Raw genomic sequence first — 20,977 nt, 5'->3', positions numbered from 1 at the left:
GCAACAGCCAATCCCTTCGCCCACCCATCTGCAATTGAGATGGTCTTCCGTCTCAAATGAGTTCGGTAACAGTAAGATTTTAAATTCCGGTCCTCCATCTTCCTGTGTGAAGAACAAACAGGGAGCAGAGAACTACAGGAAAAATTAACTGTGTGCGCAGAGATAGCTGACGGTAGAAGTCCCTGTAATAAAGCAAGTGAGACATGGGGCGCATTTCTTTCTTCACTTTGCTCTCATATCCAGTTAGTGAATACGCAGCTGTAATAGTGAAACATGCTCTGTGTCTTTCGTTTTTAAGATGTTCCTTCCGTGACTTCGTTAACGACATTTCTGTATTCTCTTTTTCCTTTTTTTAGTGTCACGATATTGTCTCGTGCTTCCACAAGAAGCCAAAGCATGGTTTATCTGCTATGGTTTGCAATAAATTTGCTTCTGTTATTGTGCTATCCTTTGTTTGAGAAATATTTCAGGAAGGAATCCTGGGACCTATGTCCATCCGTCTCTGATAACACTTACCTTCACGTTTTTGTGCTTGGAGAAACAACTCTTCGAACACCATGTCAAATTTAGACCAAATTAGGAAACAAAGAATAATAAAATGGCAATAGTGCTTTTTCAACATACTCCACGCAGTTTGATTGAGGATCGATTATTAGAAACTGTGTGTTAAGGTAAAACTATCCTCAACACGAAATTTTAAACCTACATTGTTTTCATAGACATGGTTATGTTGGAAATGAAATGCCTTACCTTTCTCCGAATTTGAACATACTTACCCTGTCAGTTATAGGGACGGTGGAACCTGCAATTTTTCACAGTTAAAAATCACTGCTACAGGTGAAAGTACTACGTTACGGAAGTAATCTTGGCAGCGATTGAGAACTGAACCTCTAATCTTGAGGTAGTTAGTTTGGCACTCAGCTATTTTTTGAAATATTATATGATATTTTATTTGAAAGTAAAGGTAAGCTGTATAATAAATTTTCAGTGATTGGTATATAAGCAATGATTCCACCATCACTCACTCATACAAAAGAAGCAAAAAAAAAAAAAAAATGTAGCAATAGCTTTAGAACTTTATTGTGTGCACCATCAATAAATTTTTTTGGCAACTATTAGCCCAAATAAAATGCCTTTCAGAACAAAAGACCATTTATGTAAGTTTAGTATGAAAGTTAGTGACGAACACAGAAGTGTAATTCACCTATATATCTACTTACTATCAGGCAAAACAAGAATAATTCCAAACAGAATGTAGAATAGCAGCAAGTACACTGTTTGGGACAACAAAAAGATGTTACAGGACCGTGGGGGAGCATTGTGAGTCGTGTTTGGATAGCTCAGTGAGTACAATACTCTCCCGCCCTACGTTCGAGCCCCGGATCGGCACACATTTCTAAACTAAACTCTGAGCACACTTCACTACAGAGTGAAAATTCGTTATGGAATACTCTTCTGGGTGTGTGATTGCTTCGTCACAGGATATAACTGTCGACTTTGCGGCGACTATTGCAGGAAGTTTTCATTACGGAGATCAATTGTTGTTTAGTGGTTGCCGTTTTATACTTAACTGATGAAGGTGTAACACCGAAAATGCAGATAAAATACTTTCTGCACCATCCAAAATGTTTTTTCTGTTTAATATCCGTTGGTAACTTGTACTTTACTTCTAATTCTGAATCTTGAGCTTTATTACAGAACTAAAACTCCGTCAGAACAGGCCTTGGAAGGCTCAACGGTACCGACCGGTGCCGTGTCATCCTCAACCAACAGGCGTCACTGGATGCGGATACTACATTTGATATATAATTGAAGTAATAGTGAATTATTTGTGAATGTTTATACTTGATTGTAATTATAATGTAAATATTGTAAATTGCTAGGTAATAGCCAAGGGATCTTTATATTTAAATGTATCGATAGCAACGACGAAATGGCAGTAGTTGTGCCATTATTTATCTTTGCGTGTAGAGAGTCTCTATCGCGCTGCGAGCAGAGAGGGAGCAGAGCAGCTTGAGTGATAAGAAAGTGCGGAAGTGTTTGCTGGGCGCAATGTGGAGCTATTATCGCGACAGTGTAGGTGCGCCTACTTCTTTAACCTGCGAGTATTGAGAGCGCATTAGGAGTGGACAGGCGGAGGAAGCTGCAGTTCCAACTACTGCCTGTTGCATAATTATCCGTGGCTCTGGAGATGATTCGCAGCAACAGCAGCAGCTCAGCATTGTCGTCGGCTACATTCTTCCTCGTCGGCACAGCTAAAACACCGTAAGACTGTTAACTGACAGAGTATAACTAATATTGCACAGGTATTACCCAGCGGCATTTCTTTCACAAAGTTTGACTAACTTCCTTGAATAATAACCCGCAATAGTTAAAACTTGTAGGGCAATTGTTTTGTCATTGTCCTTAAACGTTACTACCAAGCAGGGTCCCCTTCCTTTCCATGCAATCACCGAGTGTCGTAAACATATGAAAATTAATGAACTATTTACTGCCAGTTTTATTTGTTTGCTAGCGACCAGTTTCAGTCTAAATTTTGCTGCCCCAGTAACTGTCCATTCTTGTATTGCGTAACAGAGGCTTAATGAATTTACAATCTTGAGTATTAACTTCACTCACTGAAAGCAACGTAAAAGTTCACTGGCAAAACTAACAACTAAAGATGCAACACAAATTAACAGTGTGTAATTTCATTTATTCTATATTTAGCTTTACGTGTGACTTCTCCTGGCTTAGTACATATCTCATTGTTCTTACGTTAAAAGTAAATCTGTTGCTCATTCGTTTAAAGTAAATTCAATTCAATATTTCTGTAATTAAAGGTAAATTGCTTCCTTTTTTCCAAATTTTGTATTAAGTTACGCTGAGGTTACTAAAATCATTTCTTACGTAATAAAGTTTCAGTTGTAATCAGTCATTTATTTAACCATTAGCTACATTAAACTTCGCTTTCACAATTTAGTATTTCAGATTAAATAACTGCAAACGCAGTGCTTTCTGATTCATTTTTTTCTCCTGAACTTTTGTGTTGCGGAAAAGCGTAACAGCCTTCTGTTGTCACGCCAGTGATTATTTGCTTCATTTTCTTTACCGTCACCTTTCTTAGGATTCTGGACATTCGTTGACCTAGTGGGCTGTCGACAGTTTAATTATCATTTTTTGTTAATCAGTATTTTTGTATTACATTAGATTAGATTAGATCTAGATTAGATTAGTTTTTCGTTCCATAGATCCGTGCTGAGGAAATCCTCGTGGCTGGGGACATGTAATTTTTTTAACTGGAATAACAATACTAATAGTATGAATATATACAATACATAATTTGTTTCTATTAAAAAAATTCGTCAATGGAGTAGAAGGAGTTGGCGACTAGTAAGTCTTTCAGGCTCGTTTTAAACTGATCTTTATTTGTAACTAAATTTTTTATGTTTGCTGGCAAATTATTGAAGATGAGTGTTCCTGAGTAGTGGACCCCTTTTTGAACTAAAAATAAATAATACTTGGTAACCCTCTTTCCCCCTGTGCGGTTCGTGAGCGATTGCTCTATATTCCACAAATTTCAGAATTGTTAGCAATATTTAGATTAGGTTTAGAATAGATTCTTCCTTCAGAAGGGTCTGTTGTACACTTTCTTCCTACTAACCGATATCATTTTTCTTCGGTAACGATAGCCTACCTCACTGTAAACTTTCATTAGCCATACCCGATCACGGTCAGTTATATCGCAATCCAGCAGGCCGATTACGAAGGAGGACGTTACAAAGGCTGTTTATAATTGCAGCAGAAACGTCGGTAGTTTTGTAGCTTATGACGCTGTCACATAGGCAGAAGAATATTAGGCTACAGAAAAGGACTCTGGCTACCATTTTTATTTTTAAAAAGTCTGTTTCGGCGCTGAGGAATAGCATCCAGGCCGGTACAATTATTACGTACAGCCTTGTAAACTCCACAGCTGTTCTTTCGATGAATGCCCACTATGTTTTCCTCTTTCTCTAAAGGAAACACGTTACTGCAGAAGCAAATACTTGAGTTCTAATTCGAATTTAATGTTTAAGAATGAAGACTGAACACTGAAGATGTTTATTACAAATATGCTTTCCGACTGGAATGCCAGCTTCCGTTAATAACTCATTACTATCGCAAAAGGTGACTGCTAAGAAGAAATAAAATCTACATGGATTGTGTATGCAGTTCTGTGTAGAAGTTGTCCTGCTCGTTCTAGTTTCTAAGGACGAAAATTTGCTGTTGTCTTAATTGTATTCTAAAACGGAAGCTGATTCATAACTTAATTTAGAAAAATAATTGGTCATTTATTTTTTACATTTTGGGCCTCTAATTTTTTGTCCTTAACAGCTACTGTTTTATAGTTCCGCCTTTCATCCACTAAATTAAAAATCTCCCTAGTTATGCAATGATTTCTACCGCGGCTTCTCTCTTCACCAGAGCGATCCTCTGCTGCCTTCCTCATGTTATCCCTCAAACTTACACATCCTTTTCTGTTTTATTCCTTTCCCGTTTCAGTCCAGTGTTGCCTAATGCAGCATCAAACTAAACGACCTTTGGTTGTTTCAACTTGCCCAGGTCCTATCTTGTACCTTCCTGCAATTTCTTAATTTCTTCCCTCCCGCCAGAGGTTCGAGTCCTCGCTCGGGCATGGGTGTACGTGTTGTTTTTAGCATAAGTTACTTTAAGTAATGTGTAAGTTTTTGGACCGATGACCTCAGAAGTTTGGTCCCTTAGGAATTCACACACATTTGAACATTTGATTTTAATTTCTTCAGTTTTAGTGAGCAGTTCGTAACCAATAAATTGTGGACGGAATCCACATTTGTCTCTGTAATTGACTTACAGTTTAATATCTGGTTTTTAATTTGCTGTCTTGCCGTTGTACAGGGTATTTGTTTTAACTTAAGACAACTAAATACCCCCAACGACATCCTACGTAAATACCTACGCGTCTCTTATCAGTTCTTGGTACACCACCCTCTGCAGGGAAATCAGTAGACGGTATTCAGTGTTTTACCGACTATTGCTGGGATAGACAAGAATTACTGATACTTTTTCGATATTTTAAATTCGTAAACCCATTTATGTATCTTTTAGTAGACCATTTTCTATTTATAGTAGAGTGAGCTAGCTATTTCACTGCATGCGTTATGGACGCCGCAAATTATCGTGGGCAGAATGTCATCGCCAGATTCAGCTGTAATTTTGGATGTGCCTATAGTGAGCGTAGAAGGTCTGATAGTATTCACGTTATGTATTACAGAATCGGTAGATTAATGTTAGATATAATTTCAAACCTTTCGTACATAACACAAATTGTTTCGCTAAAGCATTATTCAAAGGAAACCAATAGAATATCGCATCAGATAGGCTACTGGAAAAATTTTGCTCTGTTAAAAGAATGTACAGTGTCAAACGAAAGCTTCATTTCTGTCGTAGAATATGGCGAAATATCAATTTGACTTCGTTAATGATTCGCTATGACCACCTGTAACGATGGGATTTCTGCTTGGGAGGATAATTAGCTCAAAAGCGAAGAGAGGCGCATTTGGTTATGGTTTATATCAGTTGTACTCAACATTTTTTGCCTACCGCCCACTTTCGTCTGTCAGTAGTAAAATTTTCAAACAGTCCACTGGTTCCACGGCAATGGTGATATATATAGTAGGGAAGTAACTTTACATTATAAAATTCACAAAGCGAAGTCACAGGAGGTTGAAGCATATAATAATAATTTCTTACGAAATAGTTTATGTAAAAATTTAGTGAAAACCTAATGAAAATGTTTTTAAAATCCCTCTGCCACCCGCCCACCATGAAGGCTGGACCAGGTTGACTACAACTTATTTGGATTGACTTCTTGTTCCAGGGAGCCCGACGCTCTAATATCATATACAAATTCACGAACTGTTGAACATTGAGGAATAAAGATGAAACCTGCAGCGCCACGCATCGCATTACATATGATCATGGAGATCCGGTTAGACTAATAGAAGTACAGACATAGCATATATATTACAATTTGATAAAAACTATTCAAAAGCGGTTGCGAATCAGTCGGAATACAGAATACAATCAAAAGCATTTAAGATTAAACACAGGAGACCGAATTATTTTTGTGACAAAAAAATGTATTAAAGAGTTATCCCTTAAACGACACTTAGGAAAAAAATTACTGTTTTTTTCAATTTCGTCAAATATTATTACAGTATAGTAATTCAATTCCTGCTACAATTCACTCTCATAGACACACGCTGTACACTAAAAGTCTGTCTACAAAAGTTTATTGTTGTTTTTGGCCGGGGGGGGGGGAGGATGTCTGTTATAGTTATCTAAACTGAGGATTAGTGAACATAGCAGACACCAACGACGCTTTTTCGTCCGCGCTATACTCGACTGGTAAGGTTCTTACATTTTTAAAACGAAGTGGTTTTAAATTTTCCCAGTGACACATAAGGGTAGTATTTCTGACACTGCCGAAATGCATTTTTTCTTTTACTTTTAGTAAGCTGCGGTAACGTAAACCAGTTTCGTTACCGGCGAAGACATCTTTTGCGCCTTATTCTTCAAGCGTTGAAGGGAACATAGGCTGAAGTCGTCTGTAGCCATAGTCGGTAATATTTTGTTATATTCTTAACAAATATTTTAACACTACTCCGTTTCTTTTCTTCAAATGTTCCAAGCAGTTTGTATGGGCAGCAAACACTGCTGTAACTTGATCTCTGTTTTTATTTGTCATGGACAGACCGCCCGTAATGCCCAACAGTTTAGAGCCTTTCGTTTTTCTCTTTTTCACTTAGGCAGCTCAGTGTACATTTCAAGCAAAATAGCGATTTGTGCTCCCCCCCCCCCGCTTCTCCCTCCCCCCCTCCCAATTTCTTTGCCACTGCGCTTAAAAGTAAATTTACAGTGCCTACATTAAAACAAGAAACAGAGTAAATTTAACTCAAAATTCAAAATTCACTGGTTGTCGGCTTTGGCACGTCCATCGCCAAATTCGAAAAATGGAGAGTTATGACAGTAGCAGTACCCAACTACACATGGTAAGGTATGATTAGCAGCGTCCGCCTGCTTAGCTGGGTGGTAACGTGCTCATCTCCAATGGAAGCGGGCCCGGGTTCGATTCCCGGCCGGGTTGGAGATTTTCTCCGCTTAGGGACTGGGTGTTGTGTTGTTCTCGTCATTATTTCATCCTTATCACCGGCGCGCAAGTCGTCCAGTGTGGCGTCGACTGAAATAAGACTTTCACTTGGCGGACGAACTTCTCCGGATGGGGCCTCCCCACCAGCGATGCCATACGCCCATTTCATTTTTTTTGTCATTAGCAGCAACTATTATTTAGTTCGTTAGGTCTAACGAAATAAAAAGTCACTAAGTCCACTTCTGTCATTTAGTGAAATACAAGCATCCCGAGTGACATTAAGTGGAAAGACTACACATAAAAAGTAGTAGCAAAAGTAGATGACATGGATTCATAGGGAGAGTCCTGAGAAAATTTAATTCATCCACTGAAGAAGCAGCTTAATAAGTCCACTTGTAAGCTACTTCTTCAGTGGATGAATTAAATTTTCTCAAGACTCTTCCTATGAATCCATGTCATCTACTTTTGCTATTATTTTTTATGTGTTGTCTTTCCACTTAATGTCATTCGGTATGCTTGTATTTCACTAAATGACAGAAGTGGACTTGTTCTACCGATTTTTGAGTATTGCTTATCAGTCTGGGACCTTTACCAGGTTGGACTGATAGAAGAAATAAATAAGATCCAAAGAAGAGCGGTGCGTTTCGTCACGGGATCGTATAGTCTGCGCGAGACCGTTACAGAGATGCTCAACAAACTGCAGTGGCAAACGCTACAATAGAGGCGTTGTGCGTTACAGAGCTAACTACTCAATTTTCGAGACAGTACATTCCAGGGAGAGTCGGATAACGTATTGTTTCTCCTACATACATCTCACGAAATAGCTGCAGCGCAAAAATCGAGAAATCACAGGTTATAAAGAGGTTTGCCGACAATAATTCTTCCCTCTGCCATTCGCAAGTGGAACAGGGAAGGGGGGATCAGATAGTGGTACCAAAAGTACCTTCCACCATAGACTGTTAATTGACTTCTAGAGTATAATGCAAATGTAGAAGATACAGGCTGATTCTTACACAGAAGATTGCAGCAACCGGCCACTTTTTAGAGTGCTATTTATTTATCTAAACTGCGCCGTTACCGGTTTCGAACCGATAGGTTCACCTTCAGACGGTTAGTCCACGTTCTACATTTGATTTTGAGTTTTGTTTCCCCACTTGACGAATCTTCCTTGGGGTGATGGTGCCCTACAACCAAAACAAAATGTGAGACAATGTCTTTTTAATTGTCATTGTGCCTCGCGACGCTTTTAAGTGATGTAAGCAAATTATTGTTGTTAAATGGAAGATGTTTTGATTACTATACAATGAAAGGTAACAGCGTGGATTCTTCATTGTAAGTAATCGAAACATCTTCCATTTAACAATAATAATTTGCTTAGGTCACTTAAAATTGTCGGGAGGCACAATAACAGTTAAAAACACGTTGTCTCACATTTTGTTTTGGTTGTAGGGCACCACCACCCCAAGGAGGTTTCGTCAAGTGGGGAAACAAAACTCAAAATCAAATGTAGAACGTGAATCGGTAAAGGCGCTGTTTAAAATAAATAAATAGCATTGTAAAATGTGGCTGGTTGCTGTAATCTTCTGTGTAAGAGTCAACATATATTTTGTACACAGCCACTGGCGCAGAAAGTTCAGTTTTTGACAAAATAGCGTAATGTAGAAGAGTTCGTGAAAAACGAAAGTATGTAGGTTTGTATTTGTCCGCCCGAGAAGCGAAACCTTTCCGCGTATAAACGATTTTTGTTCCGCGTTAAAAAAAAAAAAGTAGTAAAGTACTCAGAATTTTATCAGGACAGTAACACTATTTTGTGTTAACCGTTTTTTTGTCTTTTAAGCGTTTATGTGTTAAGCGTTTTTCAGTTTTCCCCGTATGGGTGTTTTGGTTTCAAACGACCACATCCGCCACTTCGCGGCACGTTGACCTTTCCTACAGAGCCACCCCGTACAAACAACGCCACTGTCAACAAAAAGCGTACGACGATAATTTGTCCTGGGCGTGGAGCGCACAGAGGAGAGGAGGCGATTAATGCGCTTGTCCCGCAGCCCCCGGCCGTGTTTTTTCTCAGAATCGGCCCCTCCCCCTCCCTCTCTCCCCCTGTTTCCGCGGCCGCACGCCTGTTAGTTCTCGACGCCCGACAATTAGCCGGGGCAACCCCGAGTCCGGCCCCGTGGCCTCCATCCACTCCACCGCGAGCTACCGGCCGCTCCATTAGACCGCAGCGGCTGCCACTGGAGCAGACGCACTCCATGTGCCAACCTACTGAACGAAAGCGCTGCGCCTGTCTCCAGATGAACGTCACACCGAATGTCGCTAGCACATTGTATACACGTACGTGAAATTTCTGCTGTCTTTTCTGAAGCAGTAACCAGAAATTAACGTTATTTCTTCTCCGCAGAGTGACAGTCTTTGCAAAGAATTTATTTTTGTTGCAGTTGCTTAACGGTGTAGTGCTACGGTGTACAGGCAGACTAACAGAGAGTCTTGTGCGAGGTCCCAGTAGAACCAGCAGCGATGCTATTTATCGACGCAGCGTCCCAACAACTGTATATTTGTATAAAATGAGACGTAAATCTATCTAAATAAATATGTAAATGTTCGTTTGTTCAGAATATTAAATCCCCGAAAGTTCTTCATCCATTGCTTTGCAAATTTTGACACCACGTTGTAATCGAATAGACGCGCGATTTTCTATAACCATTGGAGAGCCATCTGTTGAACGTAACAGCAACACACGCAATACTAATGATTGCTCATCATGCCGGGCAGCATACTTCTTGACAGCTGCGGTTTCGTTTCCATTCTCGCAGTCCGTTTTAACTCCGACAGCAGCGCATTTAAACCATTTGACAAATTGTTTCTCCAGTACACATTCTTTCCCCTCATATGTAATTTTAAACAAAAATTGCATACATAACTAAACGAGTATGCCATATTGCTTTGTTCCTCACAGTAGGTTCTTTTTTTTTTTTTTTAAAAAAAAAAGAAAACAGGATAGTTGTACTTATGGCTTATTGCCTTTGGATCAGAATACTACTACGGTCTCTGAATCGCCCGAAACTTTGTAGCGCTATCCATTCGAAGATTAAAACTATTCGAAATACTGTCATTTAAGCTACTATCCTCACAGATGCAGTAGCAGGAGACGTCTGTTATACCCTGTATGCCAGAGACCCCAACTGATTTACCTACTCAACGTGTGTCTGAACGTTCTCTGCAGTCTCGTTTAATCATTTTCAGTTCATAAACACATCTTCAAGTTTTCTACACTTACAAACTTACGTGCCAGGCTCTCTACCAAATTACAAGTTCGGTATTGGTCGTTTCAGTGAACAGCAGCGCAAACTAGTATTCTGCTTTGATTAGCTTGACGATAAACGTTTAACTGCAAGCAATATTTATTTCTTAGAGTCTATTTCTGTATCCACGCTCTCCATACCACTGCTATAGCCCTTGACGATCGGTTCTTTGAATTTTCCGATGAAGTTTTCACGATGTATCAGGCATAATTCAAGTTCGTGAACCATCCTGTACAGCTTCGCTGCAAGGCAATTGTTTTCGTAGTTGCAGTGACGTGACGCAATATCTAGAATTTTAAGTGTTTGCTACTTAAGATTTTGAAATACCCTTCTTGCAGAAAAACCCTGGCTGCATTTCGTTGTGTGAGCTCTACGTTCTCTCTTAGCCCTATGTGATGTGGACTCTCATTTTCAGCATTCTTATTTTGACCGTAAAAATGGATGTCGAACCGCCTTCCGTGCATACAACTAGTTTTTCCCACTATCCTAGCACTGACTCAATGGCTGGCATTTATTTACCTTGAACTATATATTCTCTTTTCATTTCATTCGAGTTAGTTCTCAGGTGATTCCAGCTGTGATTCGTTCTTGTATTGAAAACTGTTACATGATAGCTTTTCGCTGGCCGATGTGGCCGTGCGGTTAAAGGCGCTGCAGTCTGGAACCGCAGGACCGCTACGGTCGCAGGTTCGAATCCTGCCTCGGGCATGGATGTTTGTGATGTCCTTAGGTTTGTTAGGTTTAACTAGTTCTAAGTTGTAGGGGACTAATGACCTCAGCAGTTGAGTCCCATAGTGCTCAGAGCCATTTGAACCATTTTGATAGCTTTTCGAAAAGTGCATAGATCTGTAATACTCGATATTAACAGCTACTTACCAATTTTTGTTCGAAGATTCTAGTTCGTCAGGGATCTACACACAATTTTTAATCGAATAACACGACCCCAGGTCATCTGCGAAAAGCACGAAACTGCTTTACAATTATCACATATTTTGGACAATAACATCTATAATTTGTGTACTCATGAAATTATATTTTATTTTTGCGGTGGACTCACCGGCTACAGCCGAGCGAGGTGAGGCAGTGTACCACGCTGATGTAGATTTCCCATGATTTCCCTAAATCACTCCAGTCAAATGCCGCAACGGTCCTTTGAAGGAGCAAGGCGGAATTCCTTTGCCATCCTTGAAACAAAGAGAGTTTGTGTCCCGCGTCTAATGACCACGATGTCGACAGGACATTCAACCCTAATCCTCTTTCCTTCCTTTCTTCGACTATATACAGGACAACCTAGCGCGTACTGTTCGTTACCAAATGCTCAATCTAATCCCTAAACTGATATCAAACGGCCGTGGCGGAGGTCTGATTTTACGTTAAGGGCGCCAGAACATTACACATTTTGGCAACACACACAAGGAGAAAAGTTGACTCATGTTTGATTTCAGCACGTAGATGAGATAGCATCAACGCTCAGCATCTGACAGCTGACGAAGTCTCCTACAAGCCATTACCTAAAATATGGTATCGGCTATCTCACTCCCAAAAATTTACCTCAGAACTAGTGAGTAGCGAATAGTTCGTTCAGAATTTATAAAGAAAATAATTGCAGATGTGATGTATAATAATCACGAATATATTGTTGTTTCTGTTTAATCTGCAGACGAAACAGACACCTGAGACCATATCCATGGGGGATACCTAAATAATTGCAATTTCATTTAACAAATAAGGAAATGCTCAGTTTCATGCCACTGCCGTTGAAGAGACTGTCTTACGAAAAAATATTGGCCTCTTAATTGAGGAAAATTTTCACTCTCAAACATATTTTATTGCACATTTTCCACATTCACACTTCATTTCCACGTGAAGAGAAGTGTAGACGTAAATTAGTAGTATGCAGTGTTGGTAAGTACGGGTATGTAACGGTAAAGGTTTTTTTTTCCTTTTGGGTACGTGCTTGCCTCATTTATCTTGGAGTGGTGTGCGTATAGAACAAAGTGTAAACGGCGGTCATATGAAATCGAGACAGATGGAAAAAGTAAGTTACCTGTTTATTATTTTACAAATATCGCCACAGCTGTTAACTCATTTATCGCAATGTCAGGCAAGACAATCGGTGCCTTTATGGAACCAGGAGTGCACCACTTCGTCCGAAGCAAATTGGCGGCCGCGGCTCAGAGCTCTAAAAATTGTAAATCGCATGGGTAAATATCGGGCTGTTTGGACGATACGTAAGGGCTTACCAGCGAAACGTCTCTAGAGTAGCCGAAACAACCTTTCCAGCATTCATTCTCTTGCGGATAATTCCCGCGCTCATGTTGCCAGAGTTGTTTCGAGTTGCAACAGAAGTTTCGCTGGGAAGCGCTTCGACATTCTCTGTACAGTCTCGATCTCTCCCCATGGGATTTCCAGTTCTTGAAGCCCTGAAGAGACACATTCGTGTCCGTCGATTTTTTCGGCCGAAGAGGTGCTCTCATTGTTACAGTCAGGGTTCCGTAGGCAACCGCAAACATTTCATCCATGAAGGCGTTGACCGTCTTTTTTTAACAGTGGGACAAACGTAGCAACAGTTATTGCGATTACTGTTGAAATTATAAACAGGTTCTTACTTTCTTCCATTTGTCTCGTTTTTATTTGACTGTTCCTTATATTTACACAAATCAGTCGCCAGTATTTTGGTGGAATTCTACTGCGTTCGTTGGCAAACCTGTCTCATAATTCGGAAGGACATTCAGATTTCTCGATTCGCCTGTACAGATCATTCTAGGACAACATAATTTCTTTCACGTTAAGCAGTGCAAATTTCTGTTAATAATAGTCGTACTCATAGACTATCTAGTCTTGAAGTTGTTTATGCATATTTTTTGCTGTAGAAATGTTACATTAGTTCGGAATTGAGTAATAATAGCGTAATTGTGCCGCTCAGCATCTTAGCAATCTGCTGGAAATAACTAGCAACGGCACTCATCACTTCATGACTTTTTTGTACTTTGTAAACGTCTCCTTGACGTAAATGAACTGTACTAAAACATTGGCAGTGCCGGTTTCAACCCTACATCGTAACCCGCCACGGTAGGGTTGTAAATTGTCATCTTAACTGTCTAATTTTTATCTTGAAAGCGGTTGCAGGTTAGTTGGCGATGCCTCCATTGTGAGCGAATAAGGAAGCGGGACTCTTTAAATGTAATACATAGGCAGTTTTGTAACGAATTTGGCTGAAGTATTAAGAAACACTGGAAGCAAAGAGTAGAATGTTAGGCTTAACGTATCGTCGATACAAAAGCTAGCAGAAACAGGGTACTACAGCTGTTAATGAACGAATGGAAAAGAAATAGGACCGAAAAAAACGGAAAATCTAAATTCTCATAGCGTGAAAAAGGTTGAGATCCTGTTCCTTCTCAATTCAAGTGTAAACTCGCTCTGTCAAAACATTTTATGTGGGTACAGCAGGCAGCAGAAAGCTTAAGTTCGTCGCAGTACATAGAGAACTAGGAAGCTGTTATACCTTTGATATGTGAATCCTGTCATGCTTCGCGACGCCTTGCAACTAGTTCTACCCACAATTTTTGTACTTAAAAGGAGATCGTACGAACTTCCTCTCATCTATTTGATGCGTATGACAGGGTGTATAAGGACATCTATATGAGTAAAGAGGAAGACACAGATCGAGTTCGAAAATTACAGGCGTGCTTGCCTTGCATGCTTTGTAGGGTCACTCATGTGCATGGAGTCCGCAGCCGAGCGACTAAGCGCTTGGTCTCTGGATCGAATCTCGCTGTCGGTACAACAACATTTTGGGAGTGGCCTGCGCTAATACTCGGTGCTATGCTTCGATATGCATGATCCGCAGCGAAACTTCGTGACAACCGAGAATCGTTTGTGAATGTAAGCCAAGTTTGTTTTGCAACAGACACAATGAGAAAACAAACTTCCTGTGCGAAAATTCGGCAGTTATTACATCTGATGTATGACGCGGTAATTATTGTTTTGCATATTTCTACGATCAGTATCATTCTGATTCATGCAGTGCTGCACATGTTACATATCATACCTGTCAGAAATATAGATACAATAGTATAAATAAAATGACTACACCGACTGAAAGTTCTCGTATATTCTTTTTCCGATTCCAGCCTCGTCAAGAAAAAAACTTTCCCTCCTTCTTTCATGTTAAAGATTCGGAAAATAATAAGTGAATGACTACATGCTGATTTCACAGTTACCGTAAGTTTGTTGTTAGAATTACGTGGGAATTTAAAAAAGTGCTACCTGCAACGAAATTCGGTCCAGGGACATCGCGCTTATGAAACCAGGCGTCAGCTCGCGCGGCTGCAGAGTCCGTGCACAGTAGCGGCCCTACAAAGCATCCAACACAAGCACACCTACAATTTTCGAAGTAGATTTTCTCAAAAGCGGTTGAGAGCTGTTTTCCTGTTTACATATGTTAGCCCAGGTCGTGCCCTGCACACACTGTCAGTATGAATCGAATCGGTGAGGGAAATTCGTACGGTTCCCTTGTTAGCTATGACCCCTGCATTTTTATGTCGTTTGTGCTACGTTCATTTAATTGGGTCTGCACGTATTATTAGAAAGCCTGGCGGTTCATATCTATGCTGAGAAAATTTCTTCGTGAGAATTCTCTAGGTAAAACATTTAGTAGTTTCTACATACGGCCATCTTGGAGGTAATTCGTTAATATCTCTGTTTGCATCTACATCTACACACCGCAAGCCAGGCGTAGGACAACGAGCTGACGGCATAGTGTGAGGTGTTGTTCAAAGGATGGCGTCGTAATACTAATCTATTCAGCGGTTAAATGTTTAACAGCACATACCATATTAGTAACGTTTGTTCGAGGCACAGAGGGGATATTATAACTGAATATGACAGACTTTGACAACATTATGCGAACTTATATTATTTTTTTAACTATAGGGGAAGTGCAGTATAACAACTGAACGATTGCGTTAACGTCGTGGACAATAATATGTCGTTGAAGCCCACTGTAAAGCAATTGCCTCTCCGACGCAAATCTCAGCGTTTCGACGGATGTGTATCATTTGTCGTTCCGAAACTAAGACTATGTTTCCTATTTCCTATTAGCAGGCAGAAAGACGAAAAATATGTTGTATACACCGAAATTTTCAAAAGTTCATTTCATTTTAAAAATATCTATTTTTATTTTCCAAACTAATGAAAAAAATTTTTGAGCGTTTGATTGAACCAAACGTCGCTGTAAAAAGTAACGTACTCGTCGGAGATCTCTGCCAATAACATGGCAAACGTGAACAAGTCTCCCTGCTATTTTTTCTGTCCACGTTTCCCGTCAGAAGTTCGTCATCAATACACGTTCTCATGAGCAAAACGAGCATTCTTTGCTTTCTGCTCAGAAACGATTGAGTGTACCCTGAAACATGACAATGAGTGTTGTGTTCCTGCGAACGACCTCCCACGATTCCTGTCTTGGTTTATGCAATTTGGTAGCCCAGCGGCCGTCAGGCACTCAAGGCTTCACGGTGCGGGCTCCCTGTGACTAACAGTATTTACACAGAATTTATCGGAAAAGTCATTCTCCTTCGTATGCCTACTGTTTACCACTTTTTGATAGTTACACAGATACGTACTGTTACTTGCGATCGAATAATAAATAACAAGTTTGGTGGTTTGGCCATTTTCCGGGAGAGTTACAAATGATTCAAATGGCTCTGAGCACTATGGGACTTAACTGCTGTGGTCATCAGTCCCCTAGAACTTAGAACTACTTAAACCTAACTAACCTAAGGACATCACACACATCCATGCCCGAGGCAGGATTCGAACCTGTGACCGTAGCGGTCGCGCGGTTCCAGACTGTAGCGCCTAGAACCGCTCGGCCACTCCGGCCGGCCGGGAGAGTTACATAAATATTCGTTTTATAAATTGAGACGAGGTTTTATTACAGTAATCTAATATTTATTTACGTTCCAGACGCGATTCGCCTTTTATATTAAGGCTCCTTGAGTGTAATTAATCTGAAATAGCACAGCACCGCGCGTAAAAGCAACACTGAGTTATTTGAGACTGATCCACTGAAGATTCCTTAATATAAAAGGCGAAACGAGTCTGAAACGTAAATACTCATAAATATAAAACTGCAGCAAAGGAAAGGTGTTTGAGTTTGTAGAACGAACAGTAAACAGTCTTTCAATAATCGTGGGCAAAAAATTATCATTTGTCTCTGTTTTTCAATAGCTCTTGTTGCTACAGGACTTTCGACTACACACTTCTATGTTATTTCTAGCGCCACAAAAATGTCGTCACACTAGCAAATGCGCTATGTTCCGAAATATTTTTTGCGTGGAAATGAATCGGTTAAAATAGAAACGAAGATAGCTTGATAACGGCTTTCGTTGCCACCTTGTACGTGAACCACGATGTAGGCAGAGCGTCGGAGGTACTCAAATTAAGAACGCATCGAGCCCGCAGCGTTGCGGCATGTCATTAGCCACAGCACTTGCCGCCGGCTGCCTCACTGACAATGATTCCTACCACAGCCGATCCGCTGGACCGCTCAATTAGCCTGATACACAAGCTTGTTAAGTTACCGACGTAGATGAGTGTGTGTCTCCTGCGCCGAGGTTGACATGAGCAAAGTTCCTGAAAACATCCTCCTCATCACTGCTTATCTACATTTACATTTCGCAAGCCGGCGTGTGGTGTGTGGCGGAGGGCACTCAGTGCACAATAACCATTTTCCCCTTTCAGTTCCGTTCGCGGATGGTACCCAGGAAGAACGACTCTCTACACACGTATGGTTAAATTTCCATTACTCTGATGTTGCTACAGTGCTCATCCTAGGCGATGTACTCTTGTGTTGGAGGACGTAGCATGTTTCTTCAGTCAATTTGAAAAGACAAAAACAATATTAATAACCATGTCAGCTCTACGTAGTGTAAGGTTGTCAACGAGGCCATAGTAACCTACATGCTATTCACGTAACCGATTCATCCAGTTGTCGAAAGTGTAAGAAAGAAGTCACATTAACACAGATTTACATCACAGCTAATGAAGTCAGGCACTGGCTTCAAGAAAGACTTGGTTTCACACTAAGAACAGATGCTACGGCGAGATGCAAAGTAATTTGCAGTCTAAAAACACAATATGGTTATCTTTACATCTGGTTAAATTTGTCCACTAAGTAATGAGCGTGGACAACCCGGAGCTTTTGGAAGCCATATATCGAATCGCAACCCTGTCTGGTGAAATGCGATACACACGAAAATACAGAGAGATGTTTACTAACTTCGCAGTGGCGAGGTATCCCGCTACTTGCTATTGCAACCATTCACTTCCCTGTTATATTGATAAGGCCGGCCGAAGTGGCCGCGCGGTTCTGGCGCTGCAGTCTGGAACCGCGAGACCGCTACGGTCGCAGGTTCGAATCCTGCCTCGGGCATGGATGTGTGTGATGTCCTTAGGTTAGTTAGGTTTAACTAGTTCTAAGTTCTAGGGGACTAATGACCTCAGCAGTTGAGTCCCATAGTGCTCAGAGCCATTTGAACCATTCTTTTGTTATATTGATAGCTTTAGTAATCTTAATATTCAGCTGTAAACAAACAGTGAGAACACATTTAAATATAGGTCCACTGTAACTGTGAGATAAAGCGACAAGAACAATTGTTCCCAGACGTCTCAAGTTATAACTCAAGAGAGAAATTTTGTTCATGTTCACTAAATGGAATGTGGAGGTGCAAAGATATCTTGAAGTGCAGTGCGACGATTACAAAAGTATGTAGTACTATCATGATTTTTCATACAGAATCAACTTTCCTTTTTCTATGCCTATGTGCCACGTAAATTAGTCTCTGTTTATTCTTGTTTCAATTGTCTTTACGTTTTTTCTTTGATTATGTACACAATGTTTGCTGTTATTTACACTTTTTCATACAATGTTAACGCAATAGAGTGCACAGATGATAGTGTTGGCATATATCTCGCTAGTATACTGCTTATTATTTTCCTTTTATTGAGAGATATTGTATATGACTATCCAAGTGCAGAAGATGAAGTTAAGAAATGTAATTGAAAGAAAATCAAAAGAGAATTTATAATAGAAACTGAAGAGCATTTTTGATGAACAGTTTTTCATTTACTTACGAAATACTTTGCTAAATAAGCAGCAATAACTGGAAAACAACAGCAAAATTTTTTATCGAGGATCTCCGCTGTAGTGACCGTTCTTGGAAAAACTGAGGCAGTAAAATAAATGGAATACTTTAATAACCAAGTGCGCCTACTATCTTTCCTATAGCGCTTTTATTTCGCCAGTGCATAACACCAGCAAAATTCAGAGACACGCTTTACAGATATGGTAGTGAAGATCTTTCGATAAGAAACGAAGCTCTGTTGATGAAGTTGTATTCCAAACTGTAAACACGCGTAGTTAAAATACTAAATAGACGGAAGTTACGGTGTTTTCCACACAAAGTGCACCTTTTGTCTATGACTTATTCACCTTTATTTTCTGCTCCAAATATTCTAAGGTATAATTTTTTGTTTGTTTTTTCGACTTAGTATGTCCCTATATGGTTCATCGGATTGTGACGAAAACGTAGCGAGTTTTTTTTGTGTGGACGCCCCTGAAAGTTTCCGAGGCTAAGAAACATGTATCTCCCGTAGAGGTGGGGAGTGTGGGTGAAAAGTGTGTGACAGCAGCAAAACTCAGGGATGTCTGGAGCAACTTCAGCCAAATTTTATTCGTACGTGACTCGTTGCCTGCATAATTACTTCTACAAAACAAAGGTGTGGTAGTGTGCCCATACCTCCCCTAGGGTTGAGTGTGGTGGTGAGGAGCAGTTACATAAAAATATTCGCTAACGAGCGGTATTAATATTGAATCTATAGTTTTTATTATAATTCTAAAAAAAATCATCTCCAAACACGTAATTCGAAGTTGTTTACTTCTGCACGTCTCAACTTACACTGGTAATCGTTCGGGACATAAACTCCTAGCTACATAATAATACATCTAGGACTATATTTTGTAAACAGTCCAAATTAAATAACCAAGTCCTAAAAGTGTGTTTTCTTTTAAAATTACTAATGATTATCAACTAGGTGCCTGAAATTAACATATTTATGTGTGAAAAATATCATTTATGCACGTGGTATAAATTTGTAGCTTCATATCGTAGAGACTGGGAGGTGCTTACACAAGATGATCATGGTCAGAACTGAGGCCAATTAGGTTTGCAGTATATAAATTAGCAACGCTATAGTGCTAAATATTTACTGTATATATGGTAAATAAGGAGTTTACCAACGACATTGATGTTGATAAAGCCTAAGTTCCGCGTCATTCTTGGTGGCTTCCACACGATCCCATGAAGAACCTAGTGTGCCAAGAATGGAGCTCCAGTAAACTGCTGTTAAGAAGCCCCTCCAAGAGAAATACATATTTCTCTTACTATCTTTTACGGAGGGCTAAAATTGTAAATATTTTCCTGACTTTTGACACAGGATATTGCCCACAATATTTTTTTTTCTTTTTTGCACATGATGGTGACTGCTACTTAAGCGAGGAGAATTTCTAAAAAAAAATCTCATTGCTTTCATTGCTTCACGCCGTGAGCATTACCGTTATCTAATGTTGAATTTCCCCTGGTAGTGGAACACATACAATTAAGCGCCCTTGAAGAAATAAATCTTAGAGTGAAGTAGCACCTGAAATTGACTTTAATTTATGTCAGTTAAAATAAGAAGAGAATGACGTAACCTTGGGGACTGAAAAGAAGTTAATGACACCTGTTAAACCGTTTGTATAATATGTGAGAAAGCGATCATATGTACCGCGTACGACACAGAGCTATTTTTGAAAAATCAAAAATCTCTTCATTGATGATATCTTCCAAAAATTCCTGAAAGGCATCATGTTATACTTATCACTCCAATATTCTTGCAGGCTTTTGATGGAAATTTTATAAAACAGGAAATGCCATTTATTCGTCTTGTTACTGTTCCCATGTACCAAGCAAAATTAAGGATTTAAATGTATGTAATGTTAAGCGGGAGTTGAGAAATAAATAGACCTTGAATGCTGATTAATGTATCACATAAAGTTTATTTTTACGAATAAAAATAATACGTTTCATTTCATCTACATAGCCGACCTGTGTGTAAATATTTGACAGGCCTATGTGCTTAATTTATTATCTGCCGTCGAAACAATCATATATACAATATACGCTAATTAAATACACAAATATACATGAAAAGTTTTTTGTACAACAAGAATGACACTAGACACACACGTTTGCAAGAGCGAAAAATGCGTTAAACAATGTTCACGAACAAAAACGTAAATGAAACAGTTCCAGGAAAAATAAACATTTTAATTACGGTAAAATATTTGGTCATAGTTATCGTGTAGCATGACTGTACATATCACACAAGACCTTTTCACAAATTGTTAAAAATACGTTATATCAATCTAAAAGCAAAACAAAAAAAAAAAGTTAACAGAGAGAAATTCATGAATTTCCTTCTCAGAAAC

The sequence above is a fragment of the Schistocerca nitens genome, chromosome 7 (genome assembly GCF_023898315.1).
Source record: "Schistocerca nitens isolate TAMUIC-IGC-003100 chromosome 7, iqSchNite1.1, whole genome shotgun sequence".
In the NCBI taxonomy this organism is placed as follows: Eukaryota; Metazoa; Arthropoda; class Insecta; order Orthoptera; family Acrididae; genus Schistocerca; species Schistocerca nitens.
The sequence above is the reverse complement of the archived record's forward strand: the minus strand, read 5'-3'. Positions refer to the sequence as shown.